General features: G+C 52.8%; 1 long non-coding RNA gene across 1 annotated transcript in view; it reads left to right on the top strand.

The window, feature by feature from the left end:
* Positions 1 to 18,263, top strand: part of LOC134993150 (uncharacterized) — a 122,539-nt gene extending 104,276 nt beyond the window's left edge. Inside the window, exon 3 of the long non-coding RNA XR_010197037.1 lies at positions 17,132 to 18,263. This is a non-coding gene — a long non-coding RNA (uncharacterized LOC134993150). The remainder of the gene's footprint in view (positions 1 to 17,131) is intronic.
* Positions 18,264 to 21,270: the final 3,007 nt, after the last annotated feature.

Below are 21,270 nucleotides of genomic sequence, written 5' to 3'. Positions count from 1 at the left end.
GTGCTGACGAATCCCCACTAGCCACTTGCTAGGCCTCTACCGGTAGCTGGCGGAAGGCGGAGCTTGGAGACGCTAGGTGCTTCCCTGGACAGCCGGAGAACGGGGCTAGGTTTGGCCTAACCCTGTAGGTCACAAGATGAAGCAGTCTTCTTGAGGCAAAGGTGTTTATTGCTCAAATAACCTTTAAAAAGGCTCCTCCCTATTGCTAGGGGCAACAGCATACAATCAAGATGTTTTCAGCAGAAGAAGATGTTACAATACCACTCTGGAGGCACGCAGGTCTCCTTTTTATGTCAGTTTTCCACACAGTACCACAGGGGGGTAAGCCCTCCCTGTCTTCTCCAACCAATCAGGTTATTTTACAAAATACCAATAAATTACATTTTACAAGGATATAAGTGCAATAAAACAATATCCTCCTTCCTGTGACACAGACAACGTTTGGTATCAGATTAACATTCACTATTGATAAATTTATCACATATCTTCAAAATACAAATGTGTCTGGTCATTCCCATCTGCAGGCAATCCCAGTGTTTAAGATTACAACAGGAATAGCTACAATACAAACAAACGGTCTTCCTTCCTTTATCTGCCATCCACGGATCGTATATCAAATCCAAGCCCATAAACCCAATGATTAGCATCTCTCTCTAAGGAACTTACACATCAAAAAGGTATTGTCCTTCACACCTCTCTGATAGAACAGGGCCATTAGCATGCCCCTTCCTATTTCCAGAGGATAAGAGTTGCTTATTCAGACAGCTATAGTAACTGCATTTTTCCTTTAAATATACACCAAGCCTGTCTTGAATATAAAATAGATACAGTTAAACATGCCTTCCTGCAATGGTGCACAGAGCACTACATAGGACATGTTAAAAGTAAAACACATCATTAAACAAACTTTTAAACAGTCCGTAACATGGCGCTGGGCACGAGGGTTAACCCCTTCAGTGCCGCAGGCGCCATTATACGTGTGGCTGGCTAGTCTCTCCGGCCACATTCCTCCCCCCCCATTCAAGCGGGTCAACCAGGGACCCATGTCCCAACGATTTGGGTCCTGGTCCCGCAGTCCCTTGTGTTGAAGGGGACGCTACCTAGGGTGTGTAGGCTCCGGCCTAGACAGTTCATCCATAGTGCAGTGGGCCTCTCTTCGTGGGTGCACAATGTTCAAATAGTCCACCTGAAGTCCAAGTTCAAGGCTCCACCACAAAAGTCTGTCCAATTTCCCCAAGGTAGGTTGCAGCCACCTAACAGGTAGGTGGTAAGTCACCACGGTGGGGGGCCGGTTACAAACAAGTGCCACCCAAGGTGTCCCAATCGTGGCATACCCCACCTCCCACAATAGCAGTATACTGCTCAACCAGGCCACAGGGTGCTCCTGCCCATATGGCTCTTTCTGGCTTGGTACAGCTCCCAGTCCGTGCAGTGGCGCAATAGTTCGTAACACACAGTCCTGGTCAAGAATGTGCGCCATCAGCACTGGAGCGGGTACCCGAGCCTCCTTCAATGACTGGAATGCCAACTCGCAAGCGGGTGCAAAGTCCACTGACTTGGGAATGCCCTTCCTAGCCATCTCTGTCAAGGGGTTCACTACAGGACTAAAGTCAATGACAACATGTCCGTAGGGCCTTACAGGTTCTAAGGTCAGTACCGGTCTGGGTGATGTGGGTCGGGGACAGCCTCTGGTGGCCTCCACCCCCTCTGGGTTGGGCCTACCCCCGTCTCCTCCCACATGGTGCCCCAGGCACTGCACCTCCGTCATACCTATCTGGCAACTGTCTGCCCTAACTGTCAGACCTGCCCTCCAATCCTCCTCCGTCGACCTATGACTCGGGAAACCTACCCTGTCACCTAGGCCTACTCCTTCCTCCTCGTCCGCTACCTGTGCCACAGTGATGGCGGCCAGACCACCAGCCTCTGGATCCTGTGTGGCATCCACTACAGGGAGGCTGCGTGTCTTCCCCGATCTACTGCGCACAGGCAGGGGACCTGCTATGTCCACAGCAACTTGCTGCAAGGGTTCTCCTATGGGCAGAGGCCCAGAGACAACACAAACGCTGGAGTGCCCCGGCTGCCAACGCATGGCACCAGCCTTACAGTTGGTCTGGGCGTCATCTGACATTCCAGACCAGGGTAAGCTCTGTGTCAGGCACTTCAGGGTATGGTCCGTCTCCGGGTTACTGTCCAAAGGGGTTTCGCTGGCAACCGACACCGGTTGCGCAGGAACGTTCCCTGAGGGGACCAGTTGGACACATTCCCTATCTGGTCTATCCCCTCCCACTTTCCTGGCTACCCTGTACCTTAACCCTTCCCGCCAGGTCAACCTCCCCGCCCCAACCCTGTCAAGGCCGCTGCCAGAGTGGCGCCTCATGCCTTTCGGGGATGGGTCAGAGAGTTGAGCCTCCCTAAACTCCTGCCTGTGGCCCTCGATCTCTCCTAAATTGGGACACTCTACAGGGGGATCTAGGTGGGGACTACTAGGGTCAGTCTGGTAGGGGTCAGTCATGGAAAAGTCAGTGTGGTTTCTCATACTCACCGCCGGAGTTGGCAAACCACTTGGGTCAGGAGCATCATTGGGCACCCCCACAGGATCACACGAGCTGGAACCGACATCCTCTGCGTTGCTAGGGGACGTAGGCATACCAGAGGCAAAAGGCATGCCGGGTCAATGTACTGATCTAGCCGCTGTGATCTTTTCCTCTGGGCTGGTTGATGCTGTGGTTGGCTGTGCTGGCAGCTGTCTAGCAGCTGTAGTCTTTTCCTCTGGGCTGGGCTGTGCTGGAGTAGCGGATGTCAACGGTGGTTTTGGAACTTGACTCCGGGGAATGGCGCCAACAAACATAGTGACGATCCCACCACCCAGATCATTTCCTAGGACCACATCAGTTGGGAGACCATCCATGACGGCAACTTCTCGCAACTCTGGTCCAGCTCCCCAGTCCAGGTAGACTCTTGCCATGGGAACCGCTTTTTCTGTTCCTTCTGCCAGGGTGACCGTGGCAGTGCGACCCTGCAATACTGCAGCAGGATCTATAAGGTGGGGGCTCACCACAGTGATTGAGGCCCCAGAGTCTCTTAGGCCTTCTCCCTGCAGGGTTCCCACGTGGACTGGCTGCAGGTGCCTCCACATGTTGTGTAGGGGCTGTTTGGCCATGCAGGTGACTCTCTCCGCAGAGTGCACCTGTCTCTCGCCACACTCCATCGGACTGACTGGAGGGGGAACAGTCTCTGTAGGCTCATCTCCTCTCGTCAAACAAGCGATCCGGGCTCCAGCACTCGGATTTGGGGCACGAGTCTGGGGTGCTTGGGATGCAGGACAGTTCACCCTCAGATGTCCGATTTTCCCACAGCCGTAGCACTTCTTCTCCAGTCGTGGCACCGATGATCTCTGATCAGTTGCAGGGACGCTGCGGTGCGGTTGCTGGCTAAGAGCACCCGGGTTGGAAGATGCTTGTCTTTGGGGGTGATGAGCTGAAGAGGGGGGTCCCCTTGGTGGTACAGTTTGTTGGAGCTGGCTGCTGGCGGGGCGCTTCTGCCCCCGTGGCCGAATTGCCACATATTTATCGGCTAATTGGGCAGCCATTTTTAAGCTGGGTGGCTCCCGATCTAGCACCCACTCCTTCACTTCTTGGGCGCACCTGCGGTAGAACTGCTCCCTGCAGATCAGGTCGATCAGTGCGTCCCATGTAGTGGCTTCCGAATCCTTCACCCACTTCACCACGTACTGCCGCAGCTGGGTGGCGAACTGCTCATGGGTGCTGCTAGGATTCTTAGGCAAGTCTCTGAATTTCTTCCTGTAAGACTCTGGAGTGATGAAGAATCGCTGGAGGAGGGCCTTCGCGACTTCGTCGTAGTTCCCGCAGTCCTCCGTCGCCACTCCTCGATAGGCCTCCAAGGCCTCTCCATGCAGAGTGGGCACAAGGTGTCTCACCCACTCTGACTTGGGTAGATCGTGTAGTTTACAAGTCCTTTCAAAAACTTGCAAATGTCTATCAATGTCCCCATCACTGTCTGCAAACTTGGCAAACTGTATACGTCCTGATCTGTGTACAACAGCTGACAACGGCTCCCGGGGTACCACGGCCTGTGGTGCCCGCTCATCACGCCACATCTGGATGATGATCAAGCGCTCTTGCTCCGTTGCCCTTTCCCCCAATTCCGCTAGCCGATCTGCTAGGGTATCCGGGCCGCCCCCCCTGGGACGTTGGGATCCTGGCCCTGCTAGGGATTGCTGGGAAACATTGCTGCTGTGAGAGAGGGCGGGGCTTGTGGTTCTCACCGGTTCCTTACGAAGGTCCACTGTTGGGCCGTCCTCTGCGATGCTGACGCCGTCAGTGCTTTCCACCTCCGCCCGATGAGACTCCTCCACGCTCCTGAGCGCCGCCTTCATGACGCTTCTGGACGCGTTGGAAGGGATATCCACACCCTTCCCCTGGCATACGATCTCCAGATCCTCCTTGGACATTCCGCTGAATTCCGCCATCTTGTGCGTTCTCCTGCGCTGCAGTTACTCCTCTCCTGAGTAACTCGGCTTCTCCAATCGGGTGATGAAAAGCCGCCTGGGAATATCCCACCACTATGCCACCAATTTCTGTGACAGGACGGTACCGTACGGAAGCACTCGCCGCTTGCCGCGTCCCGTCGACTGCGCACAGATTGGAAGGTCAAGCCGCACGAGGCCTGACCACATAGGGGATTCCCGCTTACCGTCAGTAACCGCCTGTTACTGACTCCACCCACTGCGTTGTGGGCGGGTTCTTGCTGCCACCACCAAACTCCTAACCTGCCGTAGCGTTTGGAACCACGGTTCTGCTATGTATGTGCCGACGCACTGCCTTACCACAGCTGTGTGGTGCTGACGAATCCCCACTAGCCACTTGCTAGGCCTCTACCGGTAGCTGGCGGAAGGCGGAGCTTGGAGACGCTAGGTGCTTCCCTGGACAGCCGGAGAACGGGGCTAGGTTTGGCCTAACCCTGTAGGTCACAAGATGAAGCAGTCTTCTTGAGGCAAAGGTGTTTATTGCTCAAATAACCTTTAAAAAGGCTCCTCCCTATTGCTAGGGGCAACAGCATACAATCAAGATGTTTTCAGCAGAAGAAGATGTTACAATACCACTCTGGAGGCACGCAGGTCTCCTTTTTATGTCAGTTTTCCACACAGTACCACAGGGGGGTAAGCCCTCCCTGTCTTCTCCAACCAATCAGGTTATTTTACAAAATACCAATAAATTACATTTTACAAGGATATAAGTGCAATAAAACAATATCCTCCTTCCTGTGACACAGACAACGTTTGGTATCAGATTAACATTCACTATTGATAAATTTATCACATATCTTCAAAATACAAATGTGTCTGGTCATTCCCATCTGCAGGCAATCCCAGTGTTTAAGATTACAACAGGAATGGCTACAATACAAACAAACAGTCTTCCTTCCTTTATCTTCCATTCAGGGATCGTATATCAAATCCAAGCCCATAAACCCAATGATTAGCATCTCTCTCTAAGGAACTTACACATCAAAAAGGTATTGTCCTTCTCACCTCTCTGCTAGGACAGAGCCATTAGCATGCCACTTCCTATTTCCAGAGGATAAGAGTTGCTTATTCAGACATCTATAGTAACTGCATTTTTCCTTTAAATATACACCAAGCCTGTCTTGAATATAAAATAGATACAGTTAAACATGCATTCCTGCAATAGTGCACAGAGCACTACATATGACATGTTAAAAGTAAAACACATCATTAAACAAACTTTTAAACAGTCCGTAACATGGCGCTGGGCACGAGGGTTAACCCCTTCAGTGCCGCAGGCGCCATTATACGTGTGGCTGGCTAGTCTCTCCGGCCACAATGCCCCTCTCCAGCAGGGACACACTATACACACACCTCCCAGCATGCCCCTCTCCAGCAGAGACACACTATACACACACACACACACACACACACACACCTCCCAGCATGCCTCTCTCCAGCAGAGACACACTATACACACACCTCCCAGCGTGCCCCTCTCCAGCAGAGACACACTATACACACACCTCCCAGCGTGCCTCTCTCCAGCAGAGACACACTATACACACACCTCCCAGCGTGCCTCTCTCCAGCAGAGACACACTATACACACATCTCCCAGAGTGCCTCTCTCCAGCAGAGACACACTATACACACACCTCCCAGCGTGCCTCTCTCCAGCAGAGACACACTATACACACACCTCCCAGCGTGCCTCTCTCCAGCAGAGACACACTATACACACACCTCCCAGCGTGCCTCTCTCCAGCAGAGACACACTATACACACACCTCCCAGCGTGCCTCTCTCCAGCAGAGACACACTATACACACATCTCCCAGAGTGCCTCTCTCCAGCAGAGACACACTATACACACACCTCCCAGCTTGCCTCTCTCCAGCAGAGACACACTATACACACACCTCCCAGCGTGCCTCTCTCCAGCAGAGACACAATATACACACACCTCCCAGCATGCCTCTCTCCAGCAGAGACACAATATACACACACCTCCCAGCATGCCTCTCTCCAGCAGAGACACACTATACACACACACCTCCCAGCATGCCCCTCTTCAGCAGAGACACACTATACACACATCTCCCAACGTGCCCCTCTCCAACAGAGACACACTATACACACACCTCCCAGCATGCCCCTCTCCAGCAGGGACACACTATACACACACCTCCCAACGTGCCCCTCTCCAACAGAGACACACTATACACACACCTCCCAGCATGCCCCTCTCCAACAGAGACACACTATACACACACCTCCCAACGTGCCCCTCTCCAACAGAGACACACTATACCCACACCTCCCAACGTGCCCCTCTCCAACAGAGACACACTATACACACACCTCCCAGCATGCCTCTCTCCAGCAGAGACACACTATACACACACCTCCCAGCATGCCTCTCTCCAGCAGAGACACACTATACACACACCTCCCAGCGTGCCCCTCTCCAGCAGAGACACACTATACACACACCTCCCAGCATGCCCCTCTCCAGCAGAGACACACTATACACACACACACACACACACACACACACACACACACACCTCCCAGCATGCCTCTCTCCAGCAGAGACACACTATACACATACCTCCCAGCATGCCTCTCTCCAGCAGAGACACACTATACACACACACCTCCCAGCATGCCCCTCTTCAGCAGAGACACACTATACACACATCTCCCAACGTGCCCCTCTCCAACAGAGACACACTATACACACACCTCCCAGCATGCCCCTCTCCAGCAGGGACACACTATACACACACCTCCCAGCATGCCTCTCTCCAGCAGAGACACACTATACACACACACACACACACACACACACACACACACACACACACACACACACACCTCCCAGCATGCCTCTCTCCAGCAGAGACACACTATACACACACCTCCCAGCATGCCTCTCTCCAGCAGAGACACACTATACACACACCTCCCAGCATGCCTCTCTCCAGCAGAGACACACTATACACACACACCTCCCAGCATGCCTCTCTCCAGCAGAGACACACTATACACACACCTCCCAGCGTGCCCCTCTCCAGCAGAGACACACTATACACACACCTCCCAGCGTGCCTCTCTCCAGCAGAGACACACTATACACACACCTCCCAGCGTGCCTCTCTCCAGCAGAGACACACTATACACACATCTCCCAGAGTGCCTCTCTCCAGCAGAGACACACTATACACACACCTCCCAGCGTGCCTCTCTCCAGCAGAGACACACTATACACACACCTCCCAGCGTGCCTCTCTCCAGCAGAGACACACTATACACACACCTCCCAGCGTGCCTCTCTCCAGCAGAGACACACTATACACACACCTCCCAGCGTGCCTCTCTCCAGCAGAGACACACTATACACACATCTCCCAGAGTGCCTCTCTCCAGCAGAGACACACTATACACACACCTCCCAGCTTGCCTCTCTCCAGCAGAGACACACTATACACACACCTCCCAGCGTGCCTCTCTCCAGCAGAGACACAATATACACACACCTCCCAGCATGCCTCTCTCCAGCAGAGACACAATATACACACACCTCCCAGCATGCCTCTCTCCAGCAGAGACACACTATACACACACACCTCCCAGCATGCCCCTCTTCAGCAGAGACACACTATACACACATCTCCCAACGTGCCCCTCTCCAACAGAGACACACTATACACACACCTCCCAGCATGCCCCTCTCCAGCAGGGACACACTATACACACACCTCCCAACGTGCCCCTCTCCAACAGAGACACACTATACACACACCTCCCAGCATGCCCCTCTCCAACAGAGACACACTATACACACACCTCCCAACGTGCCCCTCTCCAACAGAGACACACTATACCCACACCTCCCAACGTGCCCCTCTCCAACAGAGACACACTATACACACACCTCCCAGCATGCCTCTCTCCAGCAGAGACACACTATACACACACCTCCCAGCATGCCTCTCTCCAGCAGAGACACACTATACACACACCTCCCAGCGTGCCCCTCTCCAGCAGAGACACACTATACACACACCTCCCAGCATGCCCCTCTCCAGCAGAGACACACTATACACACACACACACACACACACACCTCCCAGCATGCCTCTCTCCAGCAGAGACACACTATACACATACCTCCCAGCATGCCTCTCTCCAGCAGAGACACACTATACACACACACCTCCCAGCATGCCCCTCTTCAGCAGAGACACACTATACACACATCTCCCAACGTGCCCCTCTCCAACAGAGACACACTATACACACACCTCCCAGCATGCCCCTCTCCAGCAGGGACACACTATACACACACCTCCCAGCATGCCTCTCTCCAGCAGAGACACACTATACACACACACACACACACACACACACACACACACACACACACACACACACCTCCCAGCATGCCTCTCTCCAGCAGAGACACACTATACACACACCTCCCAGCATGCCTCTCTCCAGCAGAGACACACTATACACACACCTCCCAGCATGCCTCTCTCCAGCAGAGACACACTATACACACACACCTCCCAGCGTGCCCCTCTCCAGCAGAGACACAATGCTCCTCCCTCTATCACCTGTGCTGACTCCTCTCTGTTCCGCACAGGTGTCGGCATCATACAGTAAGAGGGAAGCCCACGGAGCATTGTGTCCCTCCCGGAGTAATGAGTACACCTGTGCATCTGCTGGGTGACCTGGGGAATGTGTCAGTGAGTATTGAGTACACCTGTGTGTGACAGGACGTTCCCGTACGAAAGCACTCGCCGCTTTCGCGTCCCGTTGGCTGCGCACAGAATGGAAGGTCAAGTCACACGAGGCCTGACCACATAGGGGATTCCCGCTTACCGTCAGTAACTGCCTGTTACTGACTCCACCCACTGCGTTGTGGGCGGGTTTATGCTGCCACCACCAAACTCCTAACCTGCCGTGGCGTTTGGAACCACGGTTCTGCTCTGTATGTGCCGACGCACTGCCTTACCACACCTGTGTGGTGTTGACGAATCCCCACTAGCCACTTGCTAGGCCTCTACCGGTAGCTGGCGGGAGGCGGAACTTGGAGACGTTAGGTGCTTCCCTGGACAGCCGGAGAACGGGGCTAGGTTTGGCCTAACCCTGTAGGTCACAAGATGAAGCAATCTTCTTGAGGCAAAGATGTTTTATTTGCTCAATAATAACCTTTAAAAAGGCTCCTCCCTATTGCTAGGGGCAACATCATACAACAAGATGTTTCAGCAGAATAAAGATGGTACAATACAATCTCTATGGGCCATCTGCCCTCCTTTTATCCCACTCCAATACACATTACCACAGGGGGTAAACCCGCCCTGTGGTGTACAACCAATCATTGTTTACCCATGAGCTGTGCATGCCTTGGTCACATGCACAGCTAACATTGTTCCCTATGGACAGTGGGGAGTGGTCGTTCTCCTTTGACTATCCCATCTTGGAGGATCAGGATACGCCCCGGTGCCGTTCAGTCTAGGCTGGGGGAAGTTTTCCCTCCTAAATCTGACTTCCAGAAACCTGCCCGGGACCCAGCCCACTGCCTGCAGCCTGGATTTGGGCTCCAGAGCTGGGCAGCCTGGCTCCACGGTCCAGGTTTCCAGGCCACTACGGGTGATCTCCATGGAGCTCCAGAAAACCACTCAGCTTGTTTCACAGCTGAGCTTCTTCTCTTTCTCCCAATGCCCCTTTAAAGTGTGAGGCTGGATGGGAAAGTATTCCGTTTTTGGGGACAAGGTCTAGGAGAATCCATCAGCCTGCACAGCCATGGATTCCCCCCTCCTGGGACACACAACCAAGTAAGTGCAATTTACCTTTAAATACATCACATTTAAATACATGTGTTTCCCTTTAAATACACTCTGAGCCTGCACAGGCTCCACATACCTAGGCACTGCAGTGCCTTACAACACTCTAGATATGTTATACATTTAAAACAATGTGCTTATTCTGCCCAGCGCTGGGCTACCTTAATCCTGCAGCCTGGGGGACCGCTGGGCTCTCCCCAGGGGCAGCAGGACACACTGGGAGCTAGAAGCACGCTGGGGTGTTGGCTGCAGCAGGGGCTAACTTCCACATGCCCTGCTGCTGCCCTCCGACCCCCAGCGTGGCTGAAATCGCCGCCTCGCCGCAGCCCCCCGATCCGGGGCTGCGGCGCACCCCCCTTCTGAAACCAGGCGGCTCGGGACGCTGATCCCGGCCGCCGTGGCAATGTGCCGCTGGAGCGCTGAGGCGCAGGGAGCTACGCTCCCTGTCCCCAGCGTCCAGTTGCCCTCACATGCCTCCGCCGCTAGGGAGCCGGCTAGCCCGGGTCCCCGTGTGCGGCGCACCCCTCAGCATCGCAGCAGCCCGGGACGAGCTCGTCCCGGCGGCTGCGCTCGGCCAGTCATGTAGCGCTGAGGCACCGGGAGCAGAGCTCCCGTCCCCCAGCGACGGCACCCACAGAGAGCGCTGCAGCTGGAGTGGATCTCCCGCCTGCAGCGTCTCTCCCTTCTCCCCGGCGCGCACACAGCTAGTGCGCCCGGGGCTGCACGGACCGCTGCCGGGAGCGGAGCTCCTGGACTCTGGCGGTCAGCGGCTCCCCTCTCCCCCGGCGCGCACACACTGCTCAGCGCGCCGGGGGCTGCCCTCACTGCCGTGGTCTCCGGAGAGGTCCGGGACCGCGGTGACACATTTAAAAATACATATTTAAACATTTATGCAAACATGGCGCCTAGCGCCCACAATATTCTAAATATGGCGCCAAGCGCCCATTGTCCTGTCAATGGCGCCAGGCACTAGGGGTTAACCCCTTCAGTGCCGCGGCGGACATTTTCCACATGGCTGGGGCCTCTCCGGCCACACTGTGCACCTGCTGGGTGACCTGGGAAATGTGTCAGTGAGTAATGAATACACCTGTGCACCTGCCGGGTGACCTGGGGAATGTGTCAGTGAATATTAAGTACACCTGTGCACCTGCTGGGTGACCGGGGAATGTGTCAGTGAGTAATGAGTACACCTGTGCACCTGCTGGGTGACCGGGGAATGTGTCAGTGAGTAATGAGTACACCTGTGCGCCTGCTGGGTGACCTGGGAAATGTGTCAGTGAGTAATGAGTACATCTGTGCACCTGCTGGGTGACCTGGGAAATGTGTCAGTGAGTAATGAGTACATCTGTGCACCTGCTGGGTGAACTGGGAAATGTGTCAGTGAGTAATGAGTACACCTGTGCACCTGCTGGGTGACCTGGGAAATGTGTCAGTGAGTAATGAGTACACCTGTGCACCTGCTGGGTGACCTGGGAAATGTGTCAGTGAGTAATGAGTACACCTGTGCACCTGCTGGGTGACCTGGGAAATGTGTCAGTAATGAGTACACCTGTGCTCCTGCTGGGTGACCTGGGAAATGTGTCAGTGAGTAATGAGTACACCTGTGCTCCTGCTGGGTGACCTGGGAAATGTGTCAGTGAGTAATGAGTACACCTGTGCCTGTGTGACCTGGGAAATGTGTCAGTGAGTAATGAGTACACCTGTGCACCTGCCGGGTGACCTGGGGAATGTGTCAGTGAATATTAAGTACACCTGTGCACTTGCTGGGTGACCGGGGAATGTGTCAGTGAGTAATGAGTACACCTGTGCGCCTGCTGGGTGACCTGGGAAATGTGTCAGTGAGTAATGAGTACATCTGTGCACCTGCTGGGTGACCTGGGAAATGTGTCAGTGAGTAATGAGTACATCTGTGCACCTGCTGGGTGAACTGGGAAATGTGTCAGTGAGTAATGAGTACACCTGTGCACCTGCTGGGTGACCTGGGAAATGTGTCAGTAATGAGTACACCTGTGCTCCTGCTGGGTGACCTGGGAAATGTGTCAGTGAGTAATGAGTACACCTGTGCACCTGCTGGGTGACATGGGAAATGTGTCAGCGAGTAATGAGTACACCTGTTCACCTGCTGGGTGACCTTGGAAATGTGTCAGTGAGTTATGAATACACCTGTGCACGTGTTGGGTGACCTGGGAAATGTATCAGTGAGTAATGAGCACACCTGTGCACCTGCTGGGTGACCTGGAAAATGTGTCAGTGAGTAATGAGTACACCTGTGCACGTGCTGGGTGACCTGGGAAATGTGTCAGTGAGTAATGTGTACACCTGTGCACCTGCTGGGTGACCTGGGAAATGTGTCAGTGAGTAATGAATACACCTGTGCTCCTGCTGGGTGACCTGGGAAATGTGTCAGTGAGTAATGAGTACACCTGTGCACCTGCTGGGTGACCTGGGAAATGTGTCAGTGAGTAATGAGTACACCTGTGCACCTGCTGGGTGACCTGGGAAATGTGTCAGTGAGTAATGAGTACACCTGTGCACCTGCTGGGTGACCTGGGAAATGTGTCAGTGAGTAATGAGTACACCTGTGCTCCTGCTGGGTGATCTGGGAAGTGTGTCAGTGAGTAATGAGTACACCTGTGCACCTGCTGGGTGACCTGGGAAATGTGTCAGTGAGTAATGATTACACCTGTTCACCTGCTGGGTGAGCTGGGAAGTGTGTCAGTGAGTAATGAGTACACCTGTGCATCTGCTGGGTGACCTGGGAAATGTGTCAGTGAGTAATGAATACACCTGTGCTCCTGCTGGGTGACCTGGGAAATGTGTCAGTGAGTAATGAATACACCTGTGCACCTGCTGGGTGACCTGGGAAATGTGTCAGTGAGTAATGATTACACCTGTTCACCTGCTGGGTGACCTGGGAAATGTGTCAGTGAGTAATGATTACACCTGTGCACCTGCTGGGTGACTTGGGAAATGTGTCAGTGAGTAATGAATACACCTGTGCACCTGCTGGGCGACCTGGGAAATGTGTCAGTGAGTAATGAGTACACCTGTGCACCTGCTGGGTGACCTGGGAAATGTGTCAGTGAGTAATGAGTACACCTGTGCACCTGCTGGGTGACCTGGGAAATGTGTCAGTGAGTAATGAATACACCTGTGCATCGGCTGGGTGACCTGGGAAGTGTGTCAGTGAGTAATGATACACCTGTGCATCTGCTGGGTGACCTGGGAAATGTGTCATTGAGTAATGAATACACCTGTGCACCTGCTGGGTGACCTGGGAAATGTGTCAGTGAGTAATGAATACACCTGTGCATCTGCCGGGTGACCTGGGAAATGTGTCAGTGAGTAATGAATACACCTGTGCACCTGCCGGGTGACCTGGGAAATGTGTCAGTGAGTAATGAATACACCTGTGCATCTGCCGGGTGACCTGGGAAATGTGTCAGTAAGTAATGAGTACACCTGTGCATCTGCTGGGTGACCTGGGAAATGTGTCAGTAAGTAATGAGTACACCTGTGCATCTGCTGGGTGACCTGGGAAATGTGTCAGTGAGTAATGAGTACACCTGTGCACCTGCTGGGTGACCTGGGAAATGTGTCAGTGAGTAATGAGTACACCTGTGCACCTGCTGGGTGACCTGGGAAATGTGTCAGTGAGTAATGAGTACACCTGTGCATCTGCTGGGTGACCTGGGAAATGTGTCAGTGAGTAATGAGTACACCTGTGCTCCTGCTGGGTGACCTGGGGAATGTGTCAGTGAGTAATGAATACACCTGTGCACCTGCTGGGTGACCTGGGAAGTGTGTCAGTGAGTAATGAATACACCTGTGCACCTGCTGGGTGACCTGGGAAATGTGTCAGTGAGTAATGAGTACACCTGTGCACCTGCTGGGTGACCTGGGAAATGTGTCAGTGAATAATGAATACACCTGTGCACCTGCTGGGTGACCTGGGAAATGTGTCAGTGAGTAATGAATACACCTGTGCATCTGCTGGGTGACCTGGGAAATGTATCAGTGAGTAATGAGTACACCTGTGCACCTGCTGGGTGACCTGGGAAATGTGTCAGTGAGTAATGAGTACACCTGTGCACCTGCTGGGTGACCTGGGGAATGTGTCAGTGAGTAATGAGTACACCTGTGCACCTGCTGGGTGACCTGGGAAATGTGTCAGTGAGTAATGAATACACCTGTGCACCTGCTGGGTGACCTGGGAAATGTGTCAGTGAGTAATGAATACACCTGTGCACCTGCTGGGTGACCTGGGGAATGTGTCAGTGAGTAATGAATACACCTGTGCACCTGCTGGGTGACCTGGGAAATGTGTCAGTGAGTAATGAATACACCTGTGCTTCTGCTGGGTGAGCTGGGAAATGTGTCAGTGAGTAATGAATACACCTGTGCTCCTGCTGGGTGACCTGGGGAATGTGTCAGTGAGTAATGAATACACCTGTGCTCCTGCTGGGTGACCTGGGGAATGTGTCAGTGAGTAATGAGTACACATGTGCACCTGCTGGGTGACCTGGGGAATGTGTCAGTGAGTAATGAGTACACCTGTGCATCTGCTGGGTGACCTGGGAAATGTGTCTGTGAGTAATGAATACACCTGTGCTCCTGCTTGGTGACCTGGGAAATGTGTCAGTGAGTAATGAGTACATCTGTGCACCTGCTGGGTGACCTGGGAAATGTGTCAGTGAGTAATGAATACACCTGTGCACCTGGTGGGTGACCTGGGAAATGTGTCAGTTAGTAATGAGTACACCTGTGCATCTGCTGGGTGACCTGGGGAATGTGTCAGTGAGTAATGAATACACCTGTGCACCTGCTGGCAGACCTGGGAAATGTGTCAGTGAGTAATGAGTACACCTGTGCATCTGCTGGGTGACCTGGGGAATGTGTCAGTAAGTAATGAATACACCTGTGCACCTGCTGGGTGACCTGGGAAGTGTGTCAGTGAGTAATGAATACACCTGTGCACCTGCTGGGTGACCTGGGGAATGTGTCAGTGAGTAATGAATACACCTGTGCATCTGCTGGGTGACCTGGGAAATGTATCAGTGAGTAATGAGTACACCTGTGCACCTGCTGGGTGACCTGGGAAATGTGTCAGTGAGTAATGAGTACACCTGTGCACCTGCTGGGTGACCTGGGAAATGTGTCCGTGAGTAATGAATACACCTGTGCACCTGCTGGGTGACCTGGGGAATGTGTCAGTGAGTAATGAATACACCTGTGCACCTGCTGGGTGACCTGGGAAATGTGTCAGTGAGTAATGAATACACCTGTGCTTCTGCTGGGTGAGCTGGGAAATGTGTCAGTGAGTAATGAATACACCTGTGCTCCTGCTGGGTGACCTGGGGAATGTGTCAGTGAGTAATGAATACACCTGTGCTCCTGCTGGGTGACCTGGGGAATGTGTCAGTGAGTAATGAATACACATGTGCACCTGCTGGGTGACCTGGGGAATGTGTCAGTGAGTAATGAGTACACCTGTGCATCTGCTGGGTGACCTGGGAAATGTGTCTGTGAGTAATGAATACACCTGTGCTCCTGCTTGGTGACCTGGGAAATGTGTCAGTGAGTAATGAGTACATCTGTGCATCTGCTGGGTGACCTGGGAAGTGTGTCAGTGAGTAATGAATACACCTGTGCACCTGCTGGGTGACCTGGGGAATGTGTCAGTGAGTAATGAATACACCTGTGCACCTGCTGGGTGACCTGGGAAATGTGTCAGTGAGTAATGAGTACACCTGTGCTCCTGCTGGGTGACCTGGGAAATGTGTCAGTGAGTAATGAGTACACCTGTGCATCTGCTGGGTGACCTGGGAAATGTGTCAGTGAGTAATGAGTACACCTGTGCACCTGCTGGGTGACCTGGGAAATGTGTCCGTGAGTAATGAGTACACCTGTGCACCTGCTGGGTGACCTGGGAAGTGTGTCAGTGAGTAATGAGTACACCTGCGCACCTGCTGTGTGACCTGGGAAATGTGTCAGTGAGTAATGAGTACACCTGTGCATCTGATGGGTGACCTGGGAAAAGTGTCAGTGAGTAATGAGTACACCTGTGCACCTGCTGGGTGACCTGGGAAACGTGAACTGTTGGTAGCTCTGAAGGACCAGGGTTGGCTTCCACTGAATCAGAGCATCTATCTCTGCCCCTCGTTATGTTGCTGCCTTCTGTGTATGACATGTGTGAATACATGCTTGGGCTTCTCTTACTAATGGAGGGGCCCCCCTTCAAGCATGCATGGTCCTGAGGCACAACACCCACTGCACCATGTTCCTGAGGCGTACATGTTCCTGAGGCACCATATCCTCCAAACTTGCATGGTACTGAGGCACCACACCCTTTGCAGCGTACATGTTCCTGAGGCACCACACCCTTTGCAACATGCATATTCCTGAGGCACCACATCCTCTAAGAATGCATGGTCCTGAAGCAGCACACCCTCCAAACATGCATGGTCTTGAGGCACTGCACCCTCTGCAGCATATGGAGAGGTGACCCTTCTAACCCTTTTGGAGAAAAGTCAGGGTACTAACAGGGTACTAACTACTGCACCAACACTGCTTAGCAGACATGTCCAGAACGCTCAGAAGATTATAGATAACTATAAGAGATTTCCGGAAACATTTGGTTGTGATTATTGTGGCCACTTGGCCAGTAGGAAGCTGACAGGCAGGTCCTTTCCTATGATAAATCTCTGGGAGTTCCCACTGGTAACCAGAACATACATTGTCTCCTCAGGTATCTTCACGGCACCACTGGATGGACGATATTTCTTTAGTGTCATCTTAACTGGCTACAAAGATGAAAAACTAGAAGCTGTTCTCTCCAAGTCCAACATTGGAATCGCTCGTGTGGACTCGGCAGGATACCAGCCTGAGGGTCTTGAGAAGAAGCCTCTGGTAGAGAATAAGACCACCACCGGCTCACTTGGGGTCTTCAACATTATTCTGCAGCTTGTCGCTGGGGACACTGTCTGCATTGACCTGGTGACGGGGCAGCTGGCATATTCTGATGAGCCTCTGACAATATTCAGTGGGATCTTCCTTTACGAGGGGCAAGTGGACAACTACTAGACCACATGTGATAGGTCTTTTCATGTGATCATTTTCTATATGAACGAAAGGAGTTTCTGTGACCAGTTCCATAAACTCTTCAGTTGTCACATTGCCCAGGAGAAGAATGAAGGACCAATGGCCAAATGGACAGATGCCAAGTGACCACCCAGTCCAAATCCGGCAATGGTGGCATACAGTATATGGATGTAGCCCTGTAATAAAACCACTTTGCTTATCCCAGCACCAATGCACTGAGAGCATCTGAGAACCTGCAGTGATGATGGGCAGAGTACAGATTCCTGGTATAATGTATAACAGAGGTCAGAGGTTGATACCATTGTGTCCAGCAGCAGCTGACGATGCTCTTCTGTGTTGTGCTCACCTGGGGCCACAACGCCAGCCAGAGGGCGTCACCACCGCATCAGCACTGAACATGCCCCACCCCCACCCTCCTTGTCCGGGACACGCTGTACCATGCACCAGTGACAGATCAGGAACTGTAATATGAATAATGGAATTATTTAGTGTTATATCAGCTATGAATCAGATAGACATGGTCCTAAAGATGTACATACTGTATGAGATGAAAGGGGTAACCACCAAGAGAATCCACAATCACCTATAACCCTTTCATTGTAGATACTGTGCACTGTGTGCAGCCCACTATGTCTGTGACACATCTGCAAAATATCTCACACATTGCGACACGTATGTGACATATCTGTGACAAGCCAGTGCTATGTCTGACACATTGCTCCCATTACTGAAGTCACTGACTTGCTTTGTGCAAATAAAAGTTCTTGGAAAGTCCTGTAGCAACGTCTATTATTCCTGCATACAGCGGAGCGTTTCCCTCACCAACCAACTGCAGCAGAAGCGGAGACTGAGGAGCACAGGCCGATAGTAACATCTAATACCACCACAGGTCTCCCACTGAGGATACATGTAACTGGGGAGAGGGGACACTGGCTATAGGATACATGTAACTGGGGGAGAGGGGACACTGGCTATAGTATACATGTAACTGGGGGAGAGGGGGCACTGGCTATAGGAGACATGTAACTGGGGGAGAGGGGACACTGGCTATAGTATACATGTAACTGGGGGAGAGGGGACACTGGCTATAGTATACATGTAACTGGGGGAGAGGGGACACTGGCTATAGTATACATGTAACTGGGGGAGAGGGGGCACTGGCTATAGGAGACATGTAACTGGGGGAGAGGGGACACTGGCTATAGGATACATGTAACTGGGGGAGAGGGGGCACTGGCTATAGGATACATGTAACTGGGGAGAGGGGACACTGGCTATAGGATACATGTAACTGGGGGAGAGGGGACACTGGCTATAGGATACATGTAACTGGGGGAGAGGGGGCACTGGCTATAGGATACATGTAACTGGGGGAGAGGGGACACTGGCTATAGGATACATGTAACTGGGGGAGAGGGGGGTACTGGCTATAGGATACATGTAACTGGGGAGAGGGGACACTGGCTATAGGATACATGTAACTGGGGGAGAGGGGGCACTGGCTATAGGATACATGTAACTGGGGGGAGAGGGGACACTGGCTATAGGATACATGTAACTGGGGGAGAGGGGACACTGGCTATAGGATACATGTAACTGGGGGAGAGGGGGCACTGGCTATAGGATACATGTAACTGGGGAGAGGGGACACTGGCTATAGGATACATGTTACTGGGGGAGAGGGGACACTGGCTATAGGATACATGTTACTGTGGGAGAGGGGACACTGGCTATAGGTTACATGTAACTGGGGGGAAGGGACACTGGCTATAGGATACATGTAACTGGGGAGAGGGGACACTGGCTATAGGATACATGTAACTGGGGGAGAGGGGGCACTGGCTATAGGAGACATGTAACTGGGGGAGAGGGGACACTGGCTATAGGATACATGTAACTGGGGGGAGAGGGGACACTGGCTATAGGATACATGTAACTGGGGGAGAGGGGACACTGGCTATAGTATACATGTAACTGGGGGAGAGGGGACACTGGCTATAGTATACATGTAACTGGGGGAGAGGGGGCACTGGCTATAGGAGACATGTAACTGGGGGAGAGGGGACACTGGCTATAGGATACATGTAACTGGGGGAGAGGGGGCACTGGCTATAGGATACATGTAACTGGGGAGAGGGGACACTGGCTATAGGATACATGTAACTGGGGGAGAGGGGGCACTGGCTATAGGATACATGTAACTGGGGGGAGAGGGGACACTGGCTATAGGATACATGTAACTGGGGGAGAGGGGACACTGGCTATAGGATACATGTAACTGGGGGAGAGGGGGCACTGGCTATAGGATAAATGTAACTGGGGAGAGGGGACACTGGCTATAGGATACATGTTACTGGGGGAGAGGGGACACTGGCTATAGGATACATGTAACTGGGGGGAAGGGACACTGGCTATAGGATACATGTAACTGGGGGGAAGGGACACTGGCTATAGGATACATGTAACTGGGGGAGAGGGGGCACTGGCTATAGGATACATGTAACTGGGGGAGAGGGGGCACTGGCTATAGGATACATGTAACTGGGGAGAGGGGACACTGGCTATAGGATACATGTAACTGGGGGAGAGGGGGCACTGGCTATAGGATACATGTAACTGGGGTAGAGGGGACACTGGCTATAGGATACATATAACTGGGGGGAGAGGGGGTACTGGCTATAGGATACATGTAACTGGGGAGAGGGGGTACTGGCTATAGGATACATGTAACTGGGGGAGAGGGGGCACTGGCTATAGGATACATGTAACTGGGGGGAGAGGGGACACTGGCTATAGGATACATGTAACTGGGGGAGAGGGGACACTGGCTATAGGATACATGTAACTGGGGGAGAGGGGGTACTGGCTATAGGATACATGTAACTGGGGAGAGGGGGTACTGGCTATAGGATACATGTAACTGGGGGAGAGGGGGCAATGGCTATAGGATACATGTAACTGGGGAGAGGGGGTACTGGCTATAGGATACATGTACTGGGGGAGAGGGGACACTGGCTATAGGATACATGTAACAGGGGGAGAGGGGACACTGGCTATAGGATACATGTAACTGGGGGAGAGGGGACACTGGCTATAGGATACATGTAACTGGGGGAGAGGGGGTACTGGCTATAGGATACATGTAACTGGGAGAGGGGGTACTGGCTATAGGATACATGTAACTGGGGGAGAGGGGGCACTGGCTATAGGATACATGTAACTGGGGGGAGAGGGGACACTGGCTATAGGATACATGTAACTAGGGGGAGAGGGGACACTGGCTATAGGATACATGTAACTGGGGGAGAGGGGACACTGGCTATAGGATACATGTAACTGGGGGAGAGGGGGCACTGGCTATAGGATACATGTAACTGGGGGAGAGGGGGCACTGGCTATAGGATACATGTAACTGGGGGAGAGGGGGCACTGGCTATAGGATACATGTAACTGGGGGAGAGGGGGCACTGGCTATAGGATACATGTAACTGGGGGAGAGGGGGCACTGGCTATAGGATACATGTAACTGGGGGAGAGTGGGCACTGGCTATAGGATACATGTAACTGGGGAGAGGGGGCACTGGCTATAGGATACATGTAACTGGGGGAGAGGGGACACTGGCTATAGGATACATGTAACTGGGGGGAAGGGACACTGGCTATAGGATACATGTAACTGGGGGGAAGGGGCACTGGCTATAGGATACATGTAACTGGGGGAGAGGGGGCACTGGCTATAGGATACATGTAACTGGGGGAGAGGGGGCACTGGCTATAGGATACATG

The sequence above is a fragment of the Pseudophryne corroboree genome, unplaced genomic scaffold, assembly GCF_028390025.1.
Source record: "Pseudophryne corroboree isolate aPseCor3 unplaced genomic scaffold, aPseCor3.hap2 scaffold_1246, whole genome shotgun sequence".
In the NCBI taxonomy this organism is placed as follows: domain Eukaryota; kingdom Metazoa; phylum Chordata; class Amphibia; order Anura; family Myobatrachidae; genus Pseudophryne; species Pseudophryne corroboree.
This window is presented reverse-complemented; position numbering and strand designations above follow the sequence as displayed.